Raw genomic sequence first — 14,576 nt, 5'->3', positions numbered from 1 at the left:
AAGCAGGTCTGCAGGTGTCTATCTTTCTCTCCTCCTCTCTGTCTTCCCCTCCTCTCTCCATTTCTCTCTGTCCTATCCAACAACGACAACAACAATAATAACTACAACAATAAAACAACAAGGGCAACAAAAGGGAATAAATAAATAAAATAAATATTTAAAAAAAATGTGCTTGGGATCTTGATGGGGATAGCATTAAATTTGTAGATGGCTCTGGGTAATATATTCATTCTGATGATGTTAATTCTTCCAACCCATGAACATGGAATATCTTTCCACTTCTTTGTGTCTTTTTCAATTTCTTTGAGTAGTGACTCAAAATTTTCAGTATACAAGTCTTTCACTTCTTTGGTTAGGTTTACTCCTAGATATTTAATTGTTTTTGTTGCTATAGCAAAAGGAATTGATTTCTGGATTTCAATTTTTTCTAACTTAGTGTTTGAATAGAGGACACAGAACAATTTTTAACACAGACTTAATTTCGAGATAAGAAATAAGGTACTTCAAAAAGGAGTATGCTAGTTCTTTTTAAAAGGCTGACTAAATTAACTATATAAATGCTCTATAAATGTCAGAAATATAAGATACTGAACTACCTTTCCATGATAGTGTAATAGCCTATTTTTAAAACAGTACTCAAATCTGTTAAGAAACATTCCATAAAACAGAAGAATCGGGAGTCGGGCTGTAGCGCAGCGGGTTAAGCGCAGGTGGCACTAAGCACAAGGACCTGCATAAGGATCCTGGTTCAGCCCTGGCTCCCCACCTGCAGGGGTGTCGCTTCACAAGCGGTGAAATAGGTCTGCAGGTGTCTATCTTTCTCTCCCTCTCTCTGTCTTCCCCCTCCCCTCTCCATTTCTCTCTGTCCTATCCAACAACAATGACAACAATAATAACTACAACAATAAAACAAGGGCAACAAAAGGGAATAAATAAAAAAAATAAATATAAAAAATATTTTAAAAAACAGAAGAATCCAATTAATATGTAAATAGTAACTTTTTAACATTATCAAAGGAGTCAGATTTTCTTTTGCTTGTTATATAGCCCCAGGCGTTAGAATATTAGTAATGTTTTCAGCATGATTCATTCTTGTTTATTTCCAGCTTTTTTCTTTAAAAATAAATTGAATTCACTTAGTGCTCATAAACATGGAAAAGCAGTAGCAGTATCTAGATTGTGGTAAATTGAGATTGTATTGCTTTTTCAAATAGATACTGAATGAAGTAGTTTGGTAGACTGTGGTAGTAGAGTGTACATGGCCACAGGTCAGTGAGAATTCACCAGATGAGGTTAAAGGGATAAAGTTTGAGTTTTGCCAAGTGAGGCATGAAGAGGGTAAGTGAAAGAAGAGATTCAATCACTTGCATATGTTGGGGTTGGAGAGTTATTTAGAGATAGTCCCCTAGGGAGGTGAAGCAGCAGCTCATATACTTTCAACGTGGCCTTTTGAGTATTGGCCTTTTGAACAGGGACAGGGAGATAATACCTTTATTCATCAGCCCTTTTCAGGGAAGGAAGGGCAGTGTGTTCTCAAGACAGGTGTGTGTGTGGGGGGAGATGACAGCATGGTATAAGATTAACTTAAAGCTCTCATAGTTTCCCATCCCCATGGTCCATAATTGGCTAATTCATATTTGCTACCACTTTTGTGATTTGCACCACTGAAGATGGGCATCACTGCTTTTTGTCACAGGTTGTTCTTTTTTGTTTTCTTCAATATTTTACTCATTTTTTTAATGAGAGATACAAAGAAAGAACAATACAGAGAGAATGGGGAGAGAGAGAGAGAGAGAGAGGAGGGGAAGAACACTGCTCCACTGCTCTGGTCTTAAAAGTCTTTTGCATAACCTTTATGTTATCTCCCCAGCCCAGGACACAGAATTCTCAACACAGAGATTCTTGGGAAATGTAGTTTTGTTAATTCTCAGGTCATGAGCCAGGCAAAAAAAATCATTGTTGATTTAATGTCACAGCACTGAAGGCACCCAATTTACTAGCTGCTCCTAGATTTTAACATTTGTAAATTTTTTTGAAGAGTTACCGCCTTCTCTCCAACCCCCACCCCCAAACTTTTTTCTTAAGAAAACAGTCCTATATCTTATGGTGATAGAGAACTAGTCCATGCCCTTATAAAGTCAAAGGCAAATCTGCCTTGTTTTTAAGCGGAAGGAAGGAAGGAAGGAAGGAAGGAAGGAAGGAAGGAAGGAAGGAAGGAAGGAAGGGGAGGGGGGGAAGGGAGGGGGGAAGGGAGGGAGGAAGGAAAGGAGGAAGGGAGGGAAGAAAGAAGAAAAGAGGTAAGAGAGAAAGAGCATGCATGGGACTGGGTGGTGGCTCACCCAGCAGAGCTCCTTGCAGTATACAAGGAGTTGTATTTCAAGTCCCTGGTCCCTCACCTACAGGGGAGAAGCTTCATGAGCACTGCCTTAGTGCTGTGGGTGTTTTTCCTTTCCACTCTACCTCCCCCCCTTCCCTCTAAATTTCTCTCTTTACTCTAAATAAACAAAACACTTAAAAATACTAAAGTTTATTTTTTAAAAGATGATATAAAGTCGCAAGAGTAAACTGCTTATGTAGAATGTCTATTACACTCCATCCATTAAACTAATAATTTAACTTCGGGCCCAAGGGTCAATGTTTTCATATATATATATATATATGTTTTAGTGGCCCTAAATCTAATAATTTCTTGCCAATTGACACAAAATGAACCATCCTCTACAGCCATAACTTTCAATCAGTAGCCTTCTAGCATTCCATTATTTTGTTACATTACATTCCCTAAAACAATTCTTCAGTGGATATACATAGCATTTCTTTTGTTCATTATGCTGGCAGCAGACACACTTAGGTTATTGTGAAATAAATCCTGCTTTTTAGCCAATGTAAACACAAGTTCTCCAGGAAACATACCTGTAAAAATGATGTGGGCATATTTTAGAGCTTTGTTATTTGGTGATCCTACCTGTCATGTGATTCGAGGCTGATGATATTGCTCAAGAAGCCGGACATGACAGGTATAATACTCATACTAAAGAGAATGTAGATGAATTGATTCCACAATAAAACCCAAAGACCTGCCAATCTTCATAAAAATATTCTGGGCTCAATACCTACAGCAAGTACTGCCACTACTAACAGTTTATGTTATTGTCATGAACCTTAGTGATTAAAGAGTATTAATAGTATAAAATTTTCATTTGTATTTTATATCAATTAATTTCCTGAGAGAAAATTTTTTTCTTAAAGAGCTGTTAGAAGATTAACTTGTTCTATTTTCTAAGTGACTTTTAAAGTGTGAAAAGAAGCATATTTGTAAGGAAAAGAAAACAAAAATTTCTAAGCTCTTCTTTTTCCTATTGGAATTATAACTAATTACTTTTAATAAAAATCAAAATAACAAAATATATTACCAATATCTGATAGTAGTATGAAACAACCGTATTTATATATGTTATTTTATTTGCTAGAAAGATGTGGGTGATTTAAAGATGCTTATAGGTCATTATTTACAAAAATACTTTTCAAGACCCCCTTCCCCCTTCACATATGCTTCCTTTACAAATATGTCTGATTAACACCAATGAGGCCAATCACATACAGAAACTCAATTTTAAGTAGCTTCTGACTAGTGGAAATCAAATTTTGGCAAGTGTACCTGAATCTTACCACCTACTTGTCTTGCCACCTACTCTCCTACGTATTTATGTATCTACAATGTTTGAACTTTTGGCAGTTATCTCAGTTGAGGTTAGGAACCAGTGATACCTTTAATACCCTGAAAATTAAAAATAAATAAAGTACACTCACCTTATAATTCCTAGGCCTTTTCAGTTGTTTGTTCTCTTATTTTTCTTATTAGTAGCACTCGGCTTTTATTTCACCTTTGGACACAACTGACCTTTAACAACGTGCTTCTTCTCTAATGATCTCTGCATACTACCAAGGATGCAATCAAGGTTATCATTCCTCATAGTCCCTTCACCTCTAGCCACACCTATAGTAGGTGTGTAAACTATTTCATCCTTTAATTCCACCTCACCAGTGACACTTAGATCAGGATCCTCTAACCTAAAAGGCAAATTCACACAGACAGCATTTGATATTCTACAATGTCTTTACCATATATCTAGATGTGCCTACTTTTTTGCTTATTAACTCCATCTAACACCAACCAAAAACTATACCAATGATTGCTATGGAATAGCAAATGGTATTATATCAGTCAGCAAGTAACTTACATCTTGTACTATTTGAGAATTTCACATGAGATGGTCAAGCGTTCACCTGTAGCTCTTCTTCTTTTTCCTTCCTTTTAACCATTCTTCTCTATTTTATTTGCCACCAGCATCATCATTGGGGTACAATGCCTGCATGACTCCACTGTTCTGGTGGCCATTTTTTCCCCTTTTGGTCACTCTTTCAGCAGAAAGATGGATAAAAAGAGGGAGACAAGGAGAAGGAGAGACACCTGTAGCTTGAACTTAGAGCACAACAAACAGGTGTGCCACTACCTGGGCCTGGTTCTATTGTTTCTGTGTACTTTTATACTATAAAGAGAAAGCCAAAATTAGACAGGTAAAAGATTGATGAAAGGCACACCATGGTGACAACTAAAACAAGGAAAGGAAGAAAATCTTTAAGGTGTGATTTACTCCTGGATAGCCATTTTTTCTCTACCTTCCTTTACTCTTCTCCTTCCCTTTCTCTCCCTTTGCTGTTGTTTCCTCCTTTCTTCATTTTATTAAATAGGACAGAGAGAAATTGAGAGGGGAGGTGGAGACAGAGAGGAAGAGAGAAAGACAAGTACCTGTAGACTTATTTGACTTCTTGTGAAACTTCCCTACGACAGGTGGAGACCAGGGGCTTGAACTCCGGTCCTTGTGCATAGTAACAGTGTGTGCTCATGTGGGTGTGTCACCACCTGGACTCCTGGAGATTTATTTCTTTTTGACCACCAGATAGGTCATGGCTTTTTAACTAGATGCTCATGAATTCATATTTTGTGGGCTTTACTAACTGGGAAGCCTCATTTAACAAACTGAGGAAATATGCATTTCAAAAGTACCACCACAGGTAACCCAAAGGATGAAAAAAAACCTGCAAAACACATGTGCACTGTAAATATGGGTATATAGAGCAATATATAGAACTCTGACAATGAAATAATAAAAATATAATTTACCTAACAAAAATTGTTAAAAGATCCTTACAAACATTTCTCCTAAGAAGTACAAATAATATTAAGTACATGAAGAAAAAAATCAACATATTAGTTATTTAAAAAAAAATTCTAGCTTCTTCCAATATGAAGACCCCAAATCTCATCTGCTATATTCTTACTTTTAGGTTCCTGCTTACTAAACAATTTGCTCTGCTTTATATGCTTTTTAATGCTTTTCAGCCACCATGTTGCAGATGCTACCATGACACCAACCTGACTTCCCTGGGCAAACGACCTCACCAATGTGTCCTGGAACCCTACCTTCCCAGAACCCTGCCCCACTAGGGAAAGATAGAAACAGGCTGGGGATATGGATCAACCTGTCAATGCCCATGTCCAGTGAAGAAGCAATCATAGAAGCTAGAACTCCTACCTTTAGCACCTCATAAAGGTCTTTGGTCCATACTCTCAGGGGGATAAAGAAAAGAGAACCTTCCAATGGAGGGGATAGGATGTGGAACTCTGTTGGTGAGAACTGTGTGGAATTGTACCCCTTTCATCCCACAAGCTTATCTATCATTATTAAATCACTAATAAAAAATTAAAACAAATATAAATCAAGTGGCCAGGAAATAGCTCCCCTCTTACAGCACATACTTTACTATGTGTGAGGACGTGGGTTTAAGTCCAAGGTACCATGTGAGAGTACCATGCAAAGGGGAAGCTTCACTAGCAGCCAGTGCTTTGGTCTCTCTCTGTCTCTGTCTCTCACCCTCTATCTTACAAAAGGGGATGAGGAGTCCACCAGGACCAGTGGAATCTGCAGGTGGGAAAACACTGGCAAGAAAGGAAGTAAGGGAAGAAAAGGAGGGAGGGAGGGAGAAGCGGGGAATGCATAAAAGGAAGGATGGGGGTGAGAGAGAAAGAAAAAATACAAATCAAAACCACAATGACATGCCACTTCATACCTAGTAGGATAGCTGTAACTAAAAAGGCAAGTATTGGGCAAGAATGTAGAAAACTTGAACATCCTCAATCACTATTAGTAAGAAAACAAAATGGTCTGGGATGTGGCTCAGTGGATAAAGTGTTAGGCTCTCAAGTGTGAGGTTCTGAGTTCAATCCCTGGCAACACGTGTACAGGGTGATGCTCTATTTCTCTCTCTCTTCTCCTACCCCTTTCATTAATAAATAAATACAGTCTTAAAAAAAAAAAGGACGGAAGGGAGGGAAGAAGGAAATGGTGTGGTTGTTCTGGAAAGCTTCCTGATAGTTTCTTAAAAGATGAAACAGTCATCCTATGACCCAGGAATTCAACTCTTAGGCTAACATTAAAGGAAAATTAGAACATAGGTCCTTAAAAATTCCTGTGCATGAACACTTACGGCAGCATTACCCATGTCAGCTAAAAAAAATTTAATAATAACCCAAATGTCCATCAAGTGATAAATACATTTTGAAAACATACTACATAAAAGAACCCAATCACAAAGAACTACAGATCGCATGATGCCTTATATATAAAACATTCACAATAGGCAAATTCAAAGACAGAAAGATTTTATGAATATCTATTTGAAGGATGATTAAAAGCTACAGATCGAATTTATACATGATAAAATATTCTAAAATTGATTGTGATGACTGTAGTACAGCTCTGTGGCAAAACTAAAAAATAAACCTTGAAGTATATATCCTAAGCTGGTGAACTGTAAATTATATGAATTACATCTCAAAAAAGCTGTTATAGTAACAAAGAAACAAAGTATTACACATTAAACAAATCTCAATATCACTGGCTGTTAGCAAATACCTGAAATTCAAATACTAAACCACTGAAAAGCCAGTGACCAGAACTTTTGCAACTTTAGAACTTGCATAAGTTTTAAAACTCTATATATTCTAACTCCTACTTCCTAAAGCCAGAGAAAGAATCATTTTACCAGTTATGTATGTTTTCATTATAGTTGAAGACATCCCCAAGCCAACTGTATCCCCCTAACTTTACCCCCCCCAAAAAAGCACAAAATTCACTATTTACAAAAATCTTATGACAGTAGAAGAAATCAGGCTAAACAATTTGCTCAAGGTTACTTAGAAGCTAAGTGGCAAAAGCTGAGCTCTAAATGTAAGTAAGTGTGTTTTCTATCATGCTACACAACAAAGGAGTATCAAACCATGACTAAATGCCTACCAGTAACATTAGGGTAAAAAATATGTAAAATCATAGTGTTTGGCCTGTTATTACATTATGGAAAAATGGGTTTTTGCTAAATATAGGTAAAATGTTAGGCTATCTGACCTAAAATGTAGACATCACAGAAATGTTTCCTAAATAATATTGAGTACAGTTCTAAATAACATTGAGTACATCAATGACCTCCCAGAAACTTCTTCAAGGAAGTTCATCTACGCCGATGACATCTGCTGTGCAACTCAGGCATCCAAGTTCGACATCCTCGAGGAAACACTCACGAAAGACATGTCTCTGATATCTGATTACTGTAAAAAATGGCGACTAATCCCTAGCACTGCAAAAACGGTATCATCTGTTTTCCATCTACACCATGCCTCGGCCTCGCGTGAGCTTAATGTGCAGCTTGGCGATACGAGAATCCGGCATGAAGCCCAGCCAGTCTATCTTGGCATTACTCTAGATCGCACTCTGTCATTTCACGAACATCTCATAAAAACTGCAGCAAAGGTGGGTGCGAGGAATAACATCATTGCAAGACTGGCCAGCTCCTCATGGGGCGCGAGCGCTTCCACACTACGATCATCATCTCTGGCATTATGCTATTCCACTGCAGAATACTGTGCCCCAGTATGGTTCCGTAGCCCCCATGTCCACTTGGTCGATTCCAAATTATATTCCTCCATGAGGATAATTTCTGGAACCATCTGTTCCACCCTGGTTCCATGGCTGCCAGTTCTTAGCAACATCGCCCCGCCAGATATTCGTCGGGATGCGGCACCAGCTAGGTTCATTTCCCACGTCTACGCTCGACCGGACCTGCCAATATACGCGGATATCTTCGCCCACCCTGTCCAACGCTTGACATCTCGTCACCCAATATGGTCCCCTACGCCTACACTGAACTTCTCTGTTCCAGACTCTTGGAAACAAGAGTTGGCAGTCAGCTGAGGTAAAGAACAAACACCTCATCACAGACCCCTGCAAGCGTCAACCCGGCTTTGACCTAGCACGTTATGACTGGGCCCTCCTCAATCGCTATCGAACAGGCCATGGCCGGTGCGCCGCTATGTTCCATCGCTGGGGAGCCAGAGACGACCTGAACTGCCCCTGCGGCTACAGACAGACTATGACCCACATAGTCAACGACTGCCACCTCTACAGATTCAAAGGAGGTCTCGAAACTTTACATCAGGCTCTATCTGACGCTGTTGACTGGCTACGGAAGAAGGGCAAACGCTAGAAGAAGTACAGTTCTTAGCACTGGTAAGTATGGCCTAAATAGAGAAGTGGATGCCTTTAGAACTTTGCTGTGTGTAAATTTATTTAATGCTGTTCTGCTCCAACTCTACTGCCAATGAAATCTTGACTGAAATTTCAGTTTTATTAACCATAATTCTTTATCCTGTTGTAAAAGAAAATCATAATCTGAGTTGTTGCCTTGCTAATATCTTAGTTAGGATTTAGCTTCCCCTAACTACAATTGTTGGACTTGACCACTACATTCCTATTCCAAACCTGTTCTCCATCAGTCTGTCTACTTATTTTCCAGCCAATCATTTCAGATAAAGGTTCTCCTATTCATATCATTTAGCATCTATCTTCTATACTTTAGAACCTGAAATAAGTAAATACTATTAAATCAAAATTCCTTTTAAGTAATTTCAGCTCAGACTAAGGGTGGATGAAAAATACAAACCAGGTTTCTTTACACTCAAAAGGGAGAACCAATTTGTATTAAAACCGAGATACAATGAGGGGGCAGTGAGGTTTAGTGGGTGATGTGCATTGGTTTTAAAGTTTAGAAAAAATAATGCTGTCTTTTCTTGAAACTTTTAAAATTGAATTAACCCATAAACATTTACGGAGTGCCCATTATGGATCAGTGATAGAGTATTTGTTTAAATTTTACTATACACTTGTTGAAAATTCTACACATCTTTGAATTTCATTGAGCTTACAATTCTTAGTAAGAATCACCCTTAGTCATGGGGTTTTAAGCAAGCTAACACCATAATTTTTTGTAACAGAAATAAACAAGATTCTAATTAACCTATGGGCTCTTTCTCTTTAAAATCCCTGATATAGGCATATAATTGCTGATATTTGGACCTACACATTTGTTTTTTAACTTTTGACCTTAGAATATCTGGCTTAACGTTGTGTTTATTGGGACAATTTTCTACAAGGAAAATAGTAAGGCTTTCCTATTCATTTTAGCTAAATCATTAGATTATTCACATTTACCAAAGATTTGCCCAAGACTCCTTTACTCATTCCAATAAAAAGCAATCTTATAATAAAGGTTTGTTTTGTTTTGAAAGAAAGTCAGGTTCTCTAATTCACTGTGTTACTTTGCAACTTTTGCTTCACTTGCTTTCAAAATCATGTAGGTGGAGGAAAGAAATCAAGGCATTCAGAACAAAATGTGAAGTTAAGGGAAATTTTTAAATAGCAATAAATTGTGAAAATCACTTAACTTTACTGTCAGAACAATTTTTTATAGGAAAAAAAATGTAGGCACTTTAATATACCCCTGACATTCAGTGAAAAACATACTAGGCTCAGAATACCATGACTTCAAGCATTTTGTTTAAACTATTTTTGGCTCATTTTCCACATAACTCAATAAACTGCAATTAAAATCATATCTGAGTAGGCTTTGTCTAATTAATCTTAATACTTAAAAACACTTAAATTCCTATACCTCATAAAATATATTATCCTAAATATACATATATATTCCCTTTTGTGATTATGAAGATGTTCTTTAGCAAATTCTTAGATTTTAAGTTTTCCACTTAAAATTACACTGTATTTTATTTATTTATTTATTCCCTTTTGTTGTTCTTGTTGTTTTATTGTTGTAGTTATTATTGTTGTTGTCGTTGGATAGGACAGAGAGAAATGGAGAGAGGAGGGGAAGACAGAGAGGAAGAGAGAAAGATAGACACCTGCAGACCTGCTTCACCGCCTGTGAAGCGACTCCCCTGCAGGTGGGGAGCCGGGGTTTGAACGGGGATCCTTATGCCGGTCCTTGTGCTTTGTGCCACCTGCGCTTAACCCGCTGCGCTACAGCCCGACTCCCCTAAAATTACACTGTATTTTACAGACTCTACTTTGGGAAGAGGGTACAGGAATATTGGTTTGGTACCATGAGTTGCACACACACATTATGTATGCACAAAATTACACCTCTGAAACCACATAATTTTACAAATCAATAAAAAAATGAATCTTTTAAAAAGGGAAGAAACAAAATCACAGGCCTAATAATGTTAAATTATTTTATGTAATGTAAAAGTTATCTAGTTATCCCATCTTTTTCCCCTGATGTAATCAAATCAGTTAATCATCCATGTAAACTGGTAAATACATTGAGTATATCAGACAATGCTACTGTGACATAGCAAAATATAATGTAAAAGAATTCCTTCACAAAGACATACCCTTGATATTAACCCAAAATGCTCTTTTTTTTTAAAGGACCTAAGAACATAAAATTGATAAGTCTCTTCAATAAAATAATGTTGGGAGAGAGTGGGGTGGTAGCACAGTGGGTTAAGCACATGTGATGCAAAGCGCAAGGACCTAATAAGAATGCTGGTTTGAGCCCCTGGCTACCCGCCCACAGGGGAGTAGCTTCACATGTGGTGAAGCAGGTCTGTAGGTTTCTTTCTCTCCCCCTCTCCATTTCTCTCTGTCCTATCCGACAACGACATCAAATAACAGCAACAATAACTACAACAATAAAACAACAAGGGCAACAAAAGGAAATAAAAATATTAAAAAAAAATAATGTTGGGAGAACTGAATAGCAACATGCAAAAGAACATAACTGGATCACTACCTGGCATCATGAACTAAAGTTAACTCAAATGAATTCAATACTTGGTCATTTAACAATTAAGAAAAAATGGGCAAAACATTATGACATTTGCTTCAGAGATGTATTGTAAGATTCAACTCTAATAGGTAAAACAAAACTAAAAATTAACAGGATTGTATCAAATTAAAAAGTCCCAGTACAGCAAGGGAAACTATCAAGACAAAACAGCATACACCTGACAAAGGACTAATATCCAAGATATACAAAGAACTTACAAAATTCAACAAGAAGATAAATGACAACCTCAAAATATGGAGAGAAGATCTGAACAGACATTTATTTCTTCAAAGACATACAGGCCCATGAAAAAACATTTATCATCACTAATTATCAGGAATGTTCTACTTTTCAGGTGTGTATCTGGGAGGTGGAGGCTGTAGCAAACTATGTACAAACAGAATTCTGAGAGATGGAACTATGGTTAATTTTTTTTGCCTCCAGGGTTATTGCTGGGGCTCAGCGCAGCTGCTTCTGGAGGCCATTTTTCCCCCCTTTTGTTGCCCTTATTGTTGTAGACTTCTTGTGCTTATTACTGTTGTTGATGTCGTTCGTTGCTGGATAGGGAAGAGAGAAATCGAGAGAGGAGGGGAAGTCAGAAAGGGGGAGGTGGGGAGTTGGGGGCTCATACCGGGATCTTTACGTCGGTCCTTGCGCTTTGCGCCGCATGCGCTTAACCCACTGCGCTACCGCCCGACCCCCGGAACTATGGTTAATTTTACGCTTTTACTATATTACAATTTTCCTTCTCTTTTTTTTTTTGGTGTATATAAAAGAACACCAAAGCTTCCTTCAATGCAGTGGGGGCTGGACTGGAACTTGGATTGCACACATGGCAAAAGCAGCTCCTATCAAGTGAGCTATTTCAACAGCCCTATTCCAATTTTTCTATAGTGAACACATAGACTATTTATATTCAGTAAAATAATGCTATAAAAATGACTGTACTGAAAAAAAAAAAAAAGGCCAGAAATGACAAATGCTGGTAGGATATGGAGAAAATAAGTCTTTCATATAGTATTGGTAGGAGTATATGGAAATTTCTTTAAAAAATTAAAAATAGATCTTCCATATGAAGCAACAATCCCTCTCCTACTTATTCAACAAAAGTATTAATACAAAAAGATACATGCACACCTCACAATATTCATGTTTTGGAAACAACCCATGTGTCCAATGATAGATGAGTGAGTAAAGAACATGTGACACACACACACACACAAACACACACACACACACGGAAATACCATTCAGCTTTAAGAAAAGATGAAATCTTGCCTTTTGCTACATCAAAGGAAATGAAGGGAATTATGCTAAGTGAAATATGCCAGAAAAAGAAAGGTAAATATGAGATGATCTCACTCATATAAGAAACAAAGATATTTTTTAATTATCATTTCCTCTCTCTCAAGTTTTAATTCTGTTTTACTATTTATTTATTTATGAAGAAGATAGGAGAGAGAGAGAGAAAGAACCAGACATCACTCTGGTACCTGTGCTGCCATGGACTGAACTCAGGACCTCATGACTGAGAATCCAGTGTTTTATCTACTTACTACACCACCTCTTGGACCACAAAACAAAGAATATTAAAAGAATGGTATAACATAAACCCTTATCCCATATCTGCATATCCATAAAAGTGGAGAGGTTTCAAGAGGGCAGAGAGCGCGCAGCGGGTTAAGCACAGGTGGCGCAAAGGGCAAGGACCGGCAAAAGGATCCTGGTTTGAGCCCCCGCTCCCCACCTGCAGGGGAGTCGCTTCACAGGTAGTGAAGCAGGCCTGCAGGTGTCTTTCTCTCCCCCTATCTTTCCCTCCTCTCTCCATTTCTCTCTGTCCTATCCAACAACGACGACATCAACAATAATAACTACAAACAATAAAAAAGGGCAACAAAAAGGAAATAAATTATTAAAAAGAGAGAGAGGCAGAGAGCCCAAAGCTCAGTAGTAGGAGTTGGCATTTTGGACGTAAGAAAATGCTAACACATATATCGGGAAGATATGAAATCTCTATGACAATTCCAGTACTGTAAAACAGCATATCCTCAAAATAATTAAAAAGAAAATCCTCAAAATAATTAAAAAGAAAATTCACTTAAAGAGAATCATTGTCTTTAAAGTGATATCTATATAAAAACCAAGCAAATAAGCATTGTTAATCTGGTAAAAGAATATAGCCCACAATTCCACTGCTTCTGGAGGAACCTCACATCCCTGCAGAGCGGGTAAAAGAAAAGGAAGACCAAACATCCTCCCTCACCCTCACCCACAGACAACCCCACCAAGGTGTCCTGGAGCTCCACTTCCCCAGAGCCCCACCCCACTAGGGAAAGAGTGAGACAGGCTGAGAGTACAGATCAATCTGTCAACACCCATGTTCAGCAGGGAAGCAATTACAAAAGCCAGACCTTCCACCTTCTGCATCCCACAATGACCTTGGGTCCATACTCCCAGAGGGTTAAAGAATTGGAAAGCTGGGAGTCGGGCTGTAGCACAGCGGGTGAAGCGCAGGTGGCGCAAAGCACAAGGACCGGCATAAGGATCCCGGTTCGAACCCCGGCTCCCCACCTGCAGGGGAGTCGCTTCACAGGCGGTGAAGCAGGTCTGCAGGTGTCTGTCTTTCTCTCCTCCTCTCTGTCTTCCCCTCCTCTCTCCATTTCTCTCTGTCCTATCCAACAACAACAACAATAATAACTACAACAATAAAACAACAAGGGCAACAAAAGGGAATAAATAAATAAAATAAATATTTAAAAAAAAAAAAAAAGAATTGGAAAGCTATCAGGGGACAAGATGGGATATAGAGTTCTGGTGGTGGGGAATTGTGTGGAGTTGTACCCCTCTTATCCTATGGTTTGTCAATGTTTCCTTTTTATAAATAAATTTTAAAAAAGGAAGGAGAGACACCGCACAGTTTTACCACTTGTGTCTGTAGCGCAGCAGGTTAAGCACACGTGGCGCCAAGTGCAAGAACCGGTTTAAGGAACTGGGTTCAAGCCTCTGGTTCCCCACGTGTAGGGGAGTCGCTTCAGAGGCAGTGAAGCAAGTCTGCGGGTATCTTTCTCTCCCCTTCTCTGTCTTCCCCTCCTCTCTCTATTTCTCTCTGTCCTATCTAACAACGACAATAACAATAACTACAATAAAAAAAAAACAAGATTATTACTAGACTTTTTGTCAAGCTTGATTCTGATATTTTTCAAGTCCAATCTTTCTTAAAAACTTTCTCCCTGCTAAGTGTAAAAGCTGCAATACTTTGTATCTTCTGGTTTGATTTTTCTTAACACAAAGGAATTTTTTTTCTTCTTTTATTTTGCAGCAACTAAAAGGGA

The 14,576-nt window shown here is 38.2% G+C and overlaps 1 protein-coding gene across 2 annotated transcripts in view; it reads right to left on the bottom strand.

The window, feature by feature from the left end:
* The window catches only part of PELI1 (pellino E3 ubiquitin protein ligase 1), a 57,414-nt gene that overhangs the window by 32,846 nt on the left and 9,992 nt on the right, over positions 1 to 14,576 (bottom strand). Inside the window, exon 1 of one of the 2 annotated variants that reach the window (XM_060187194.1) lies at positions 3,811 to 3,949. The exons of the other annotated variant lie outside the window; for it this stretch is intronic. The gene's annotated coding sequence lies outside the window, so the exon portion shown is untranslated. Of the gene's footprint in view, positions 1 to 3,810; positions 3,950 to 14,576 lie in introns of those variants that run through there. 2 annotated transcript variants of the gene reach the window in all.

Source organism: Erinaceus europaeus, chromosome 3 (assembly GCF_950295315.1).
Source record: "Erinaceus europaeus chromosome 3, mEriEur2.1, whole genome shotgun sequence".
NCBI classification, from domain to species: domain Eukaryota; kingdom Metazoa; phylum Chordata; class Mammalia; order Eulipotyphla; family Erinaceidae; genus Erinaceus; species Erinaceus europaeus.
The sequence above is the reverse complement of the archived record's forward strand: the minus strand, read 5'-3'. Positions and strand labels throughout refer to the sequence as shown.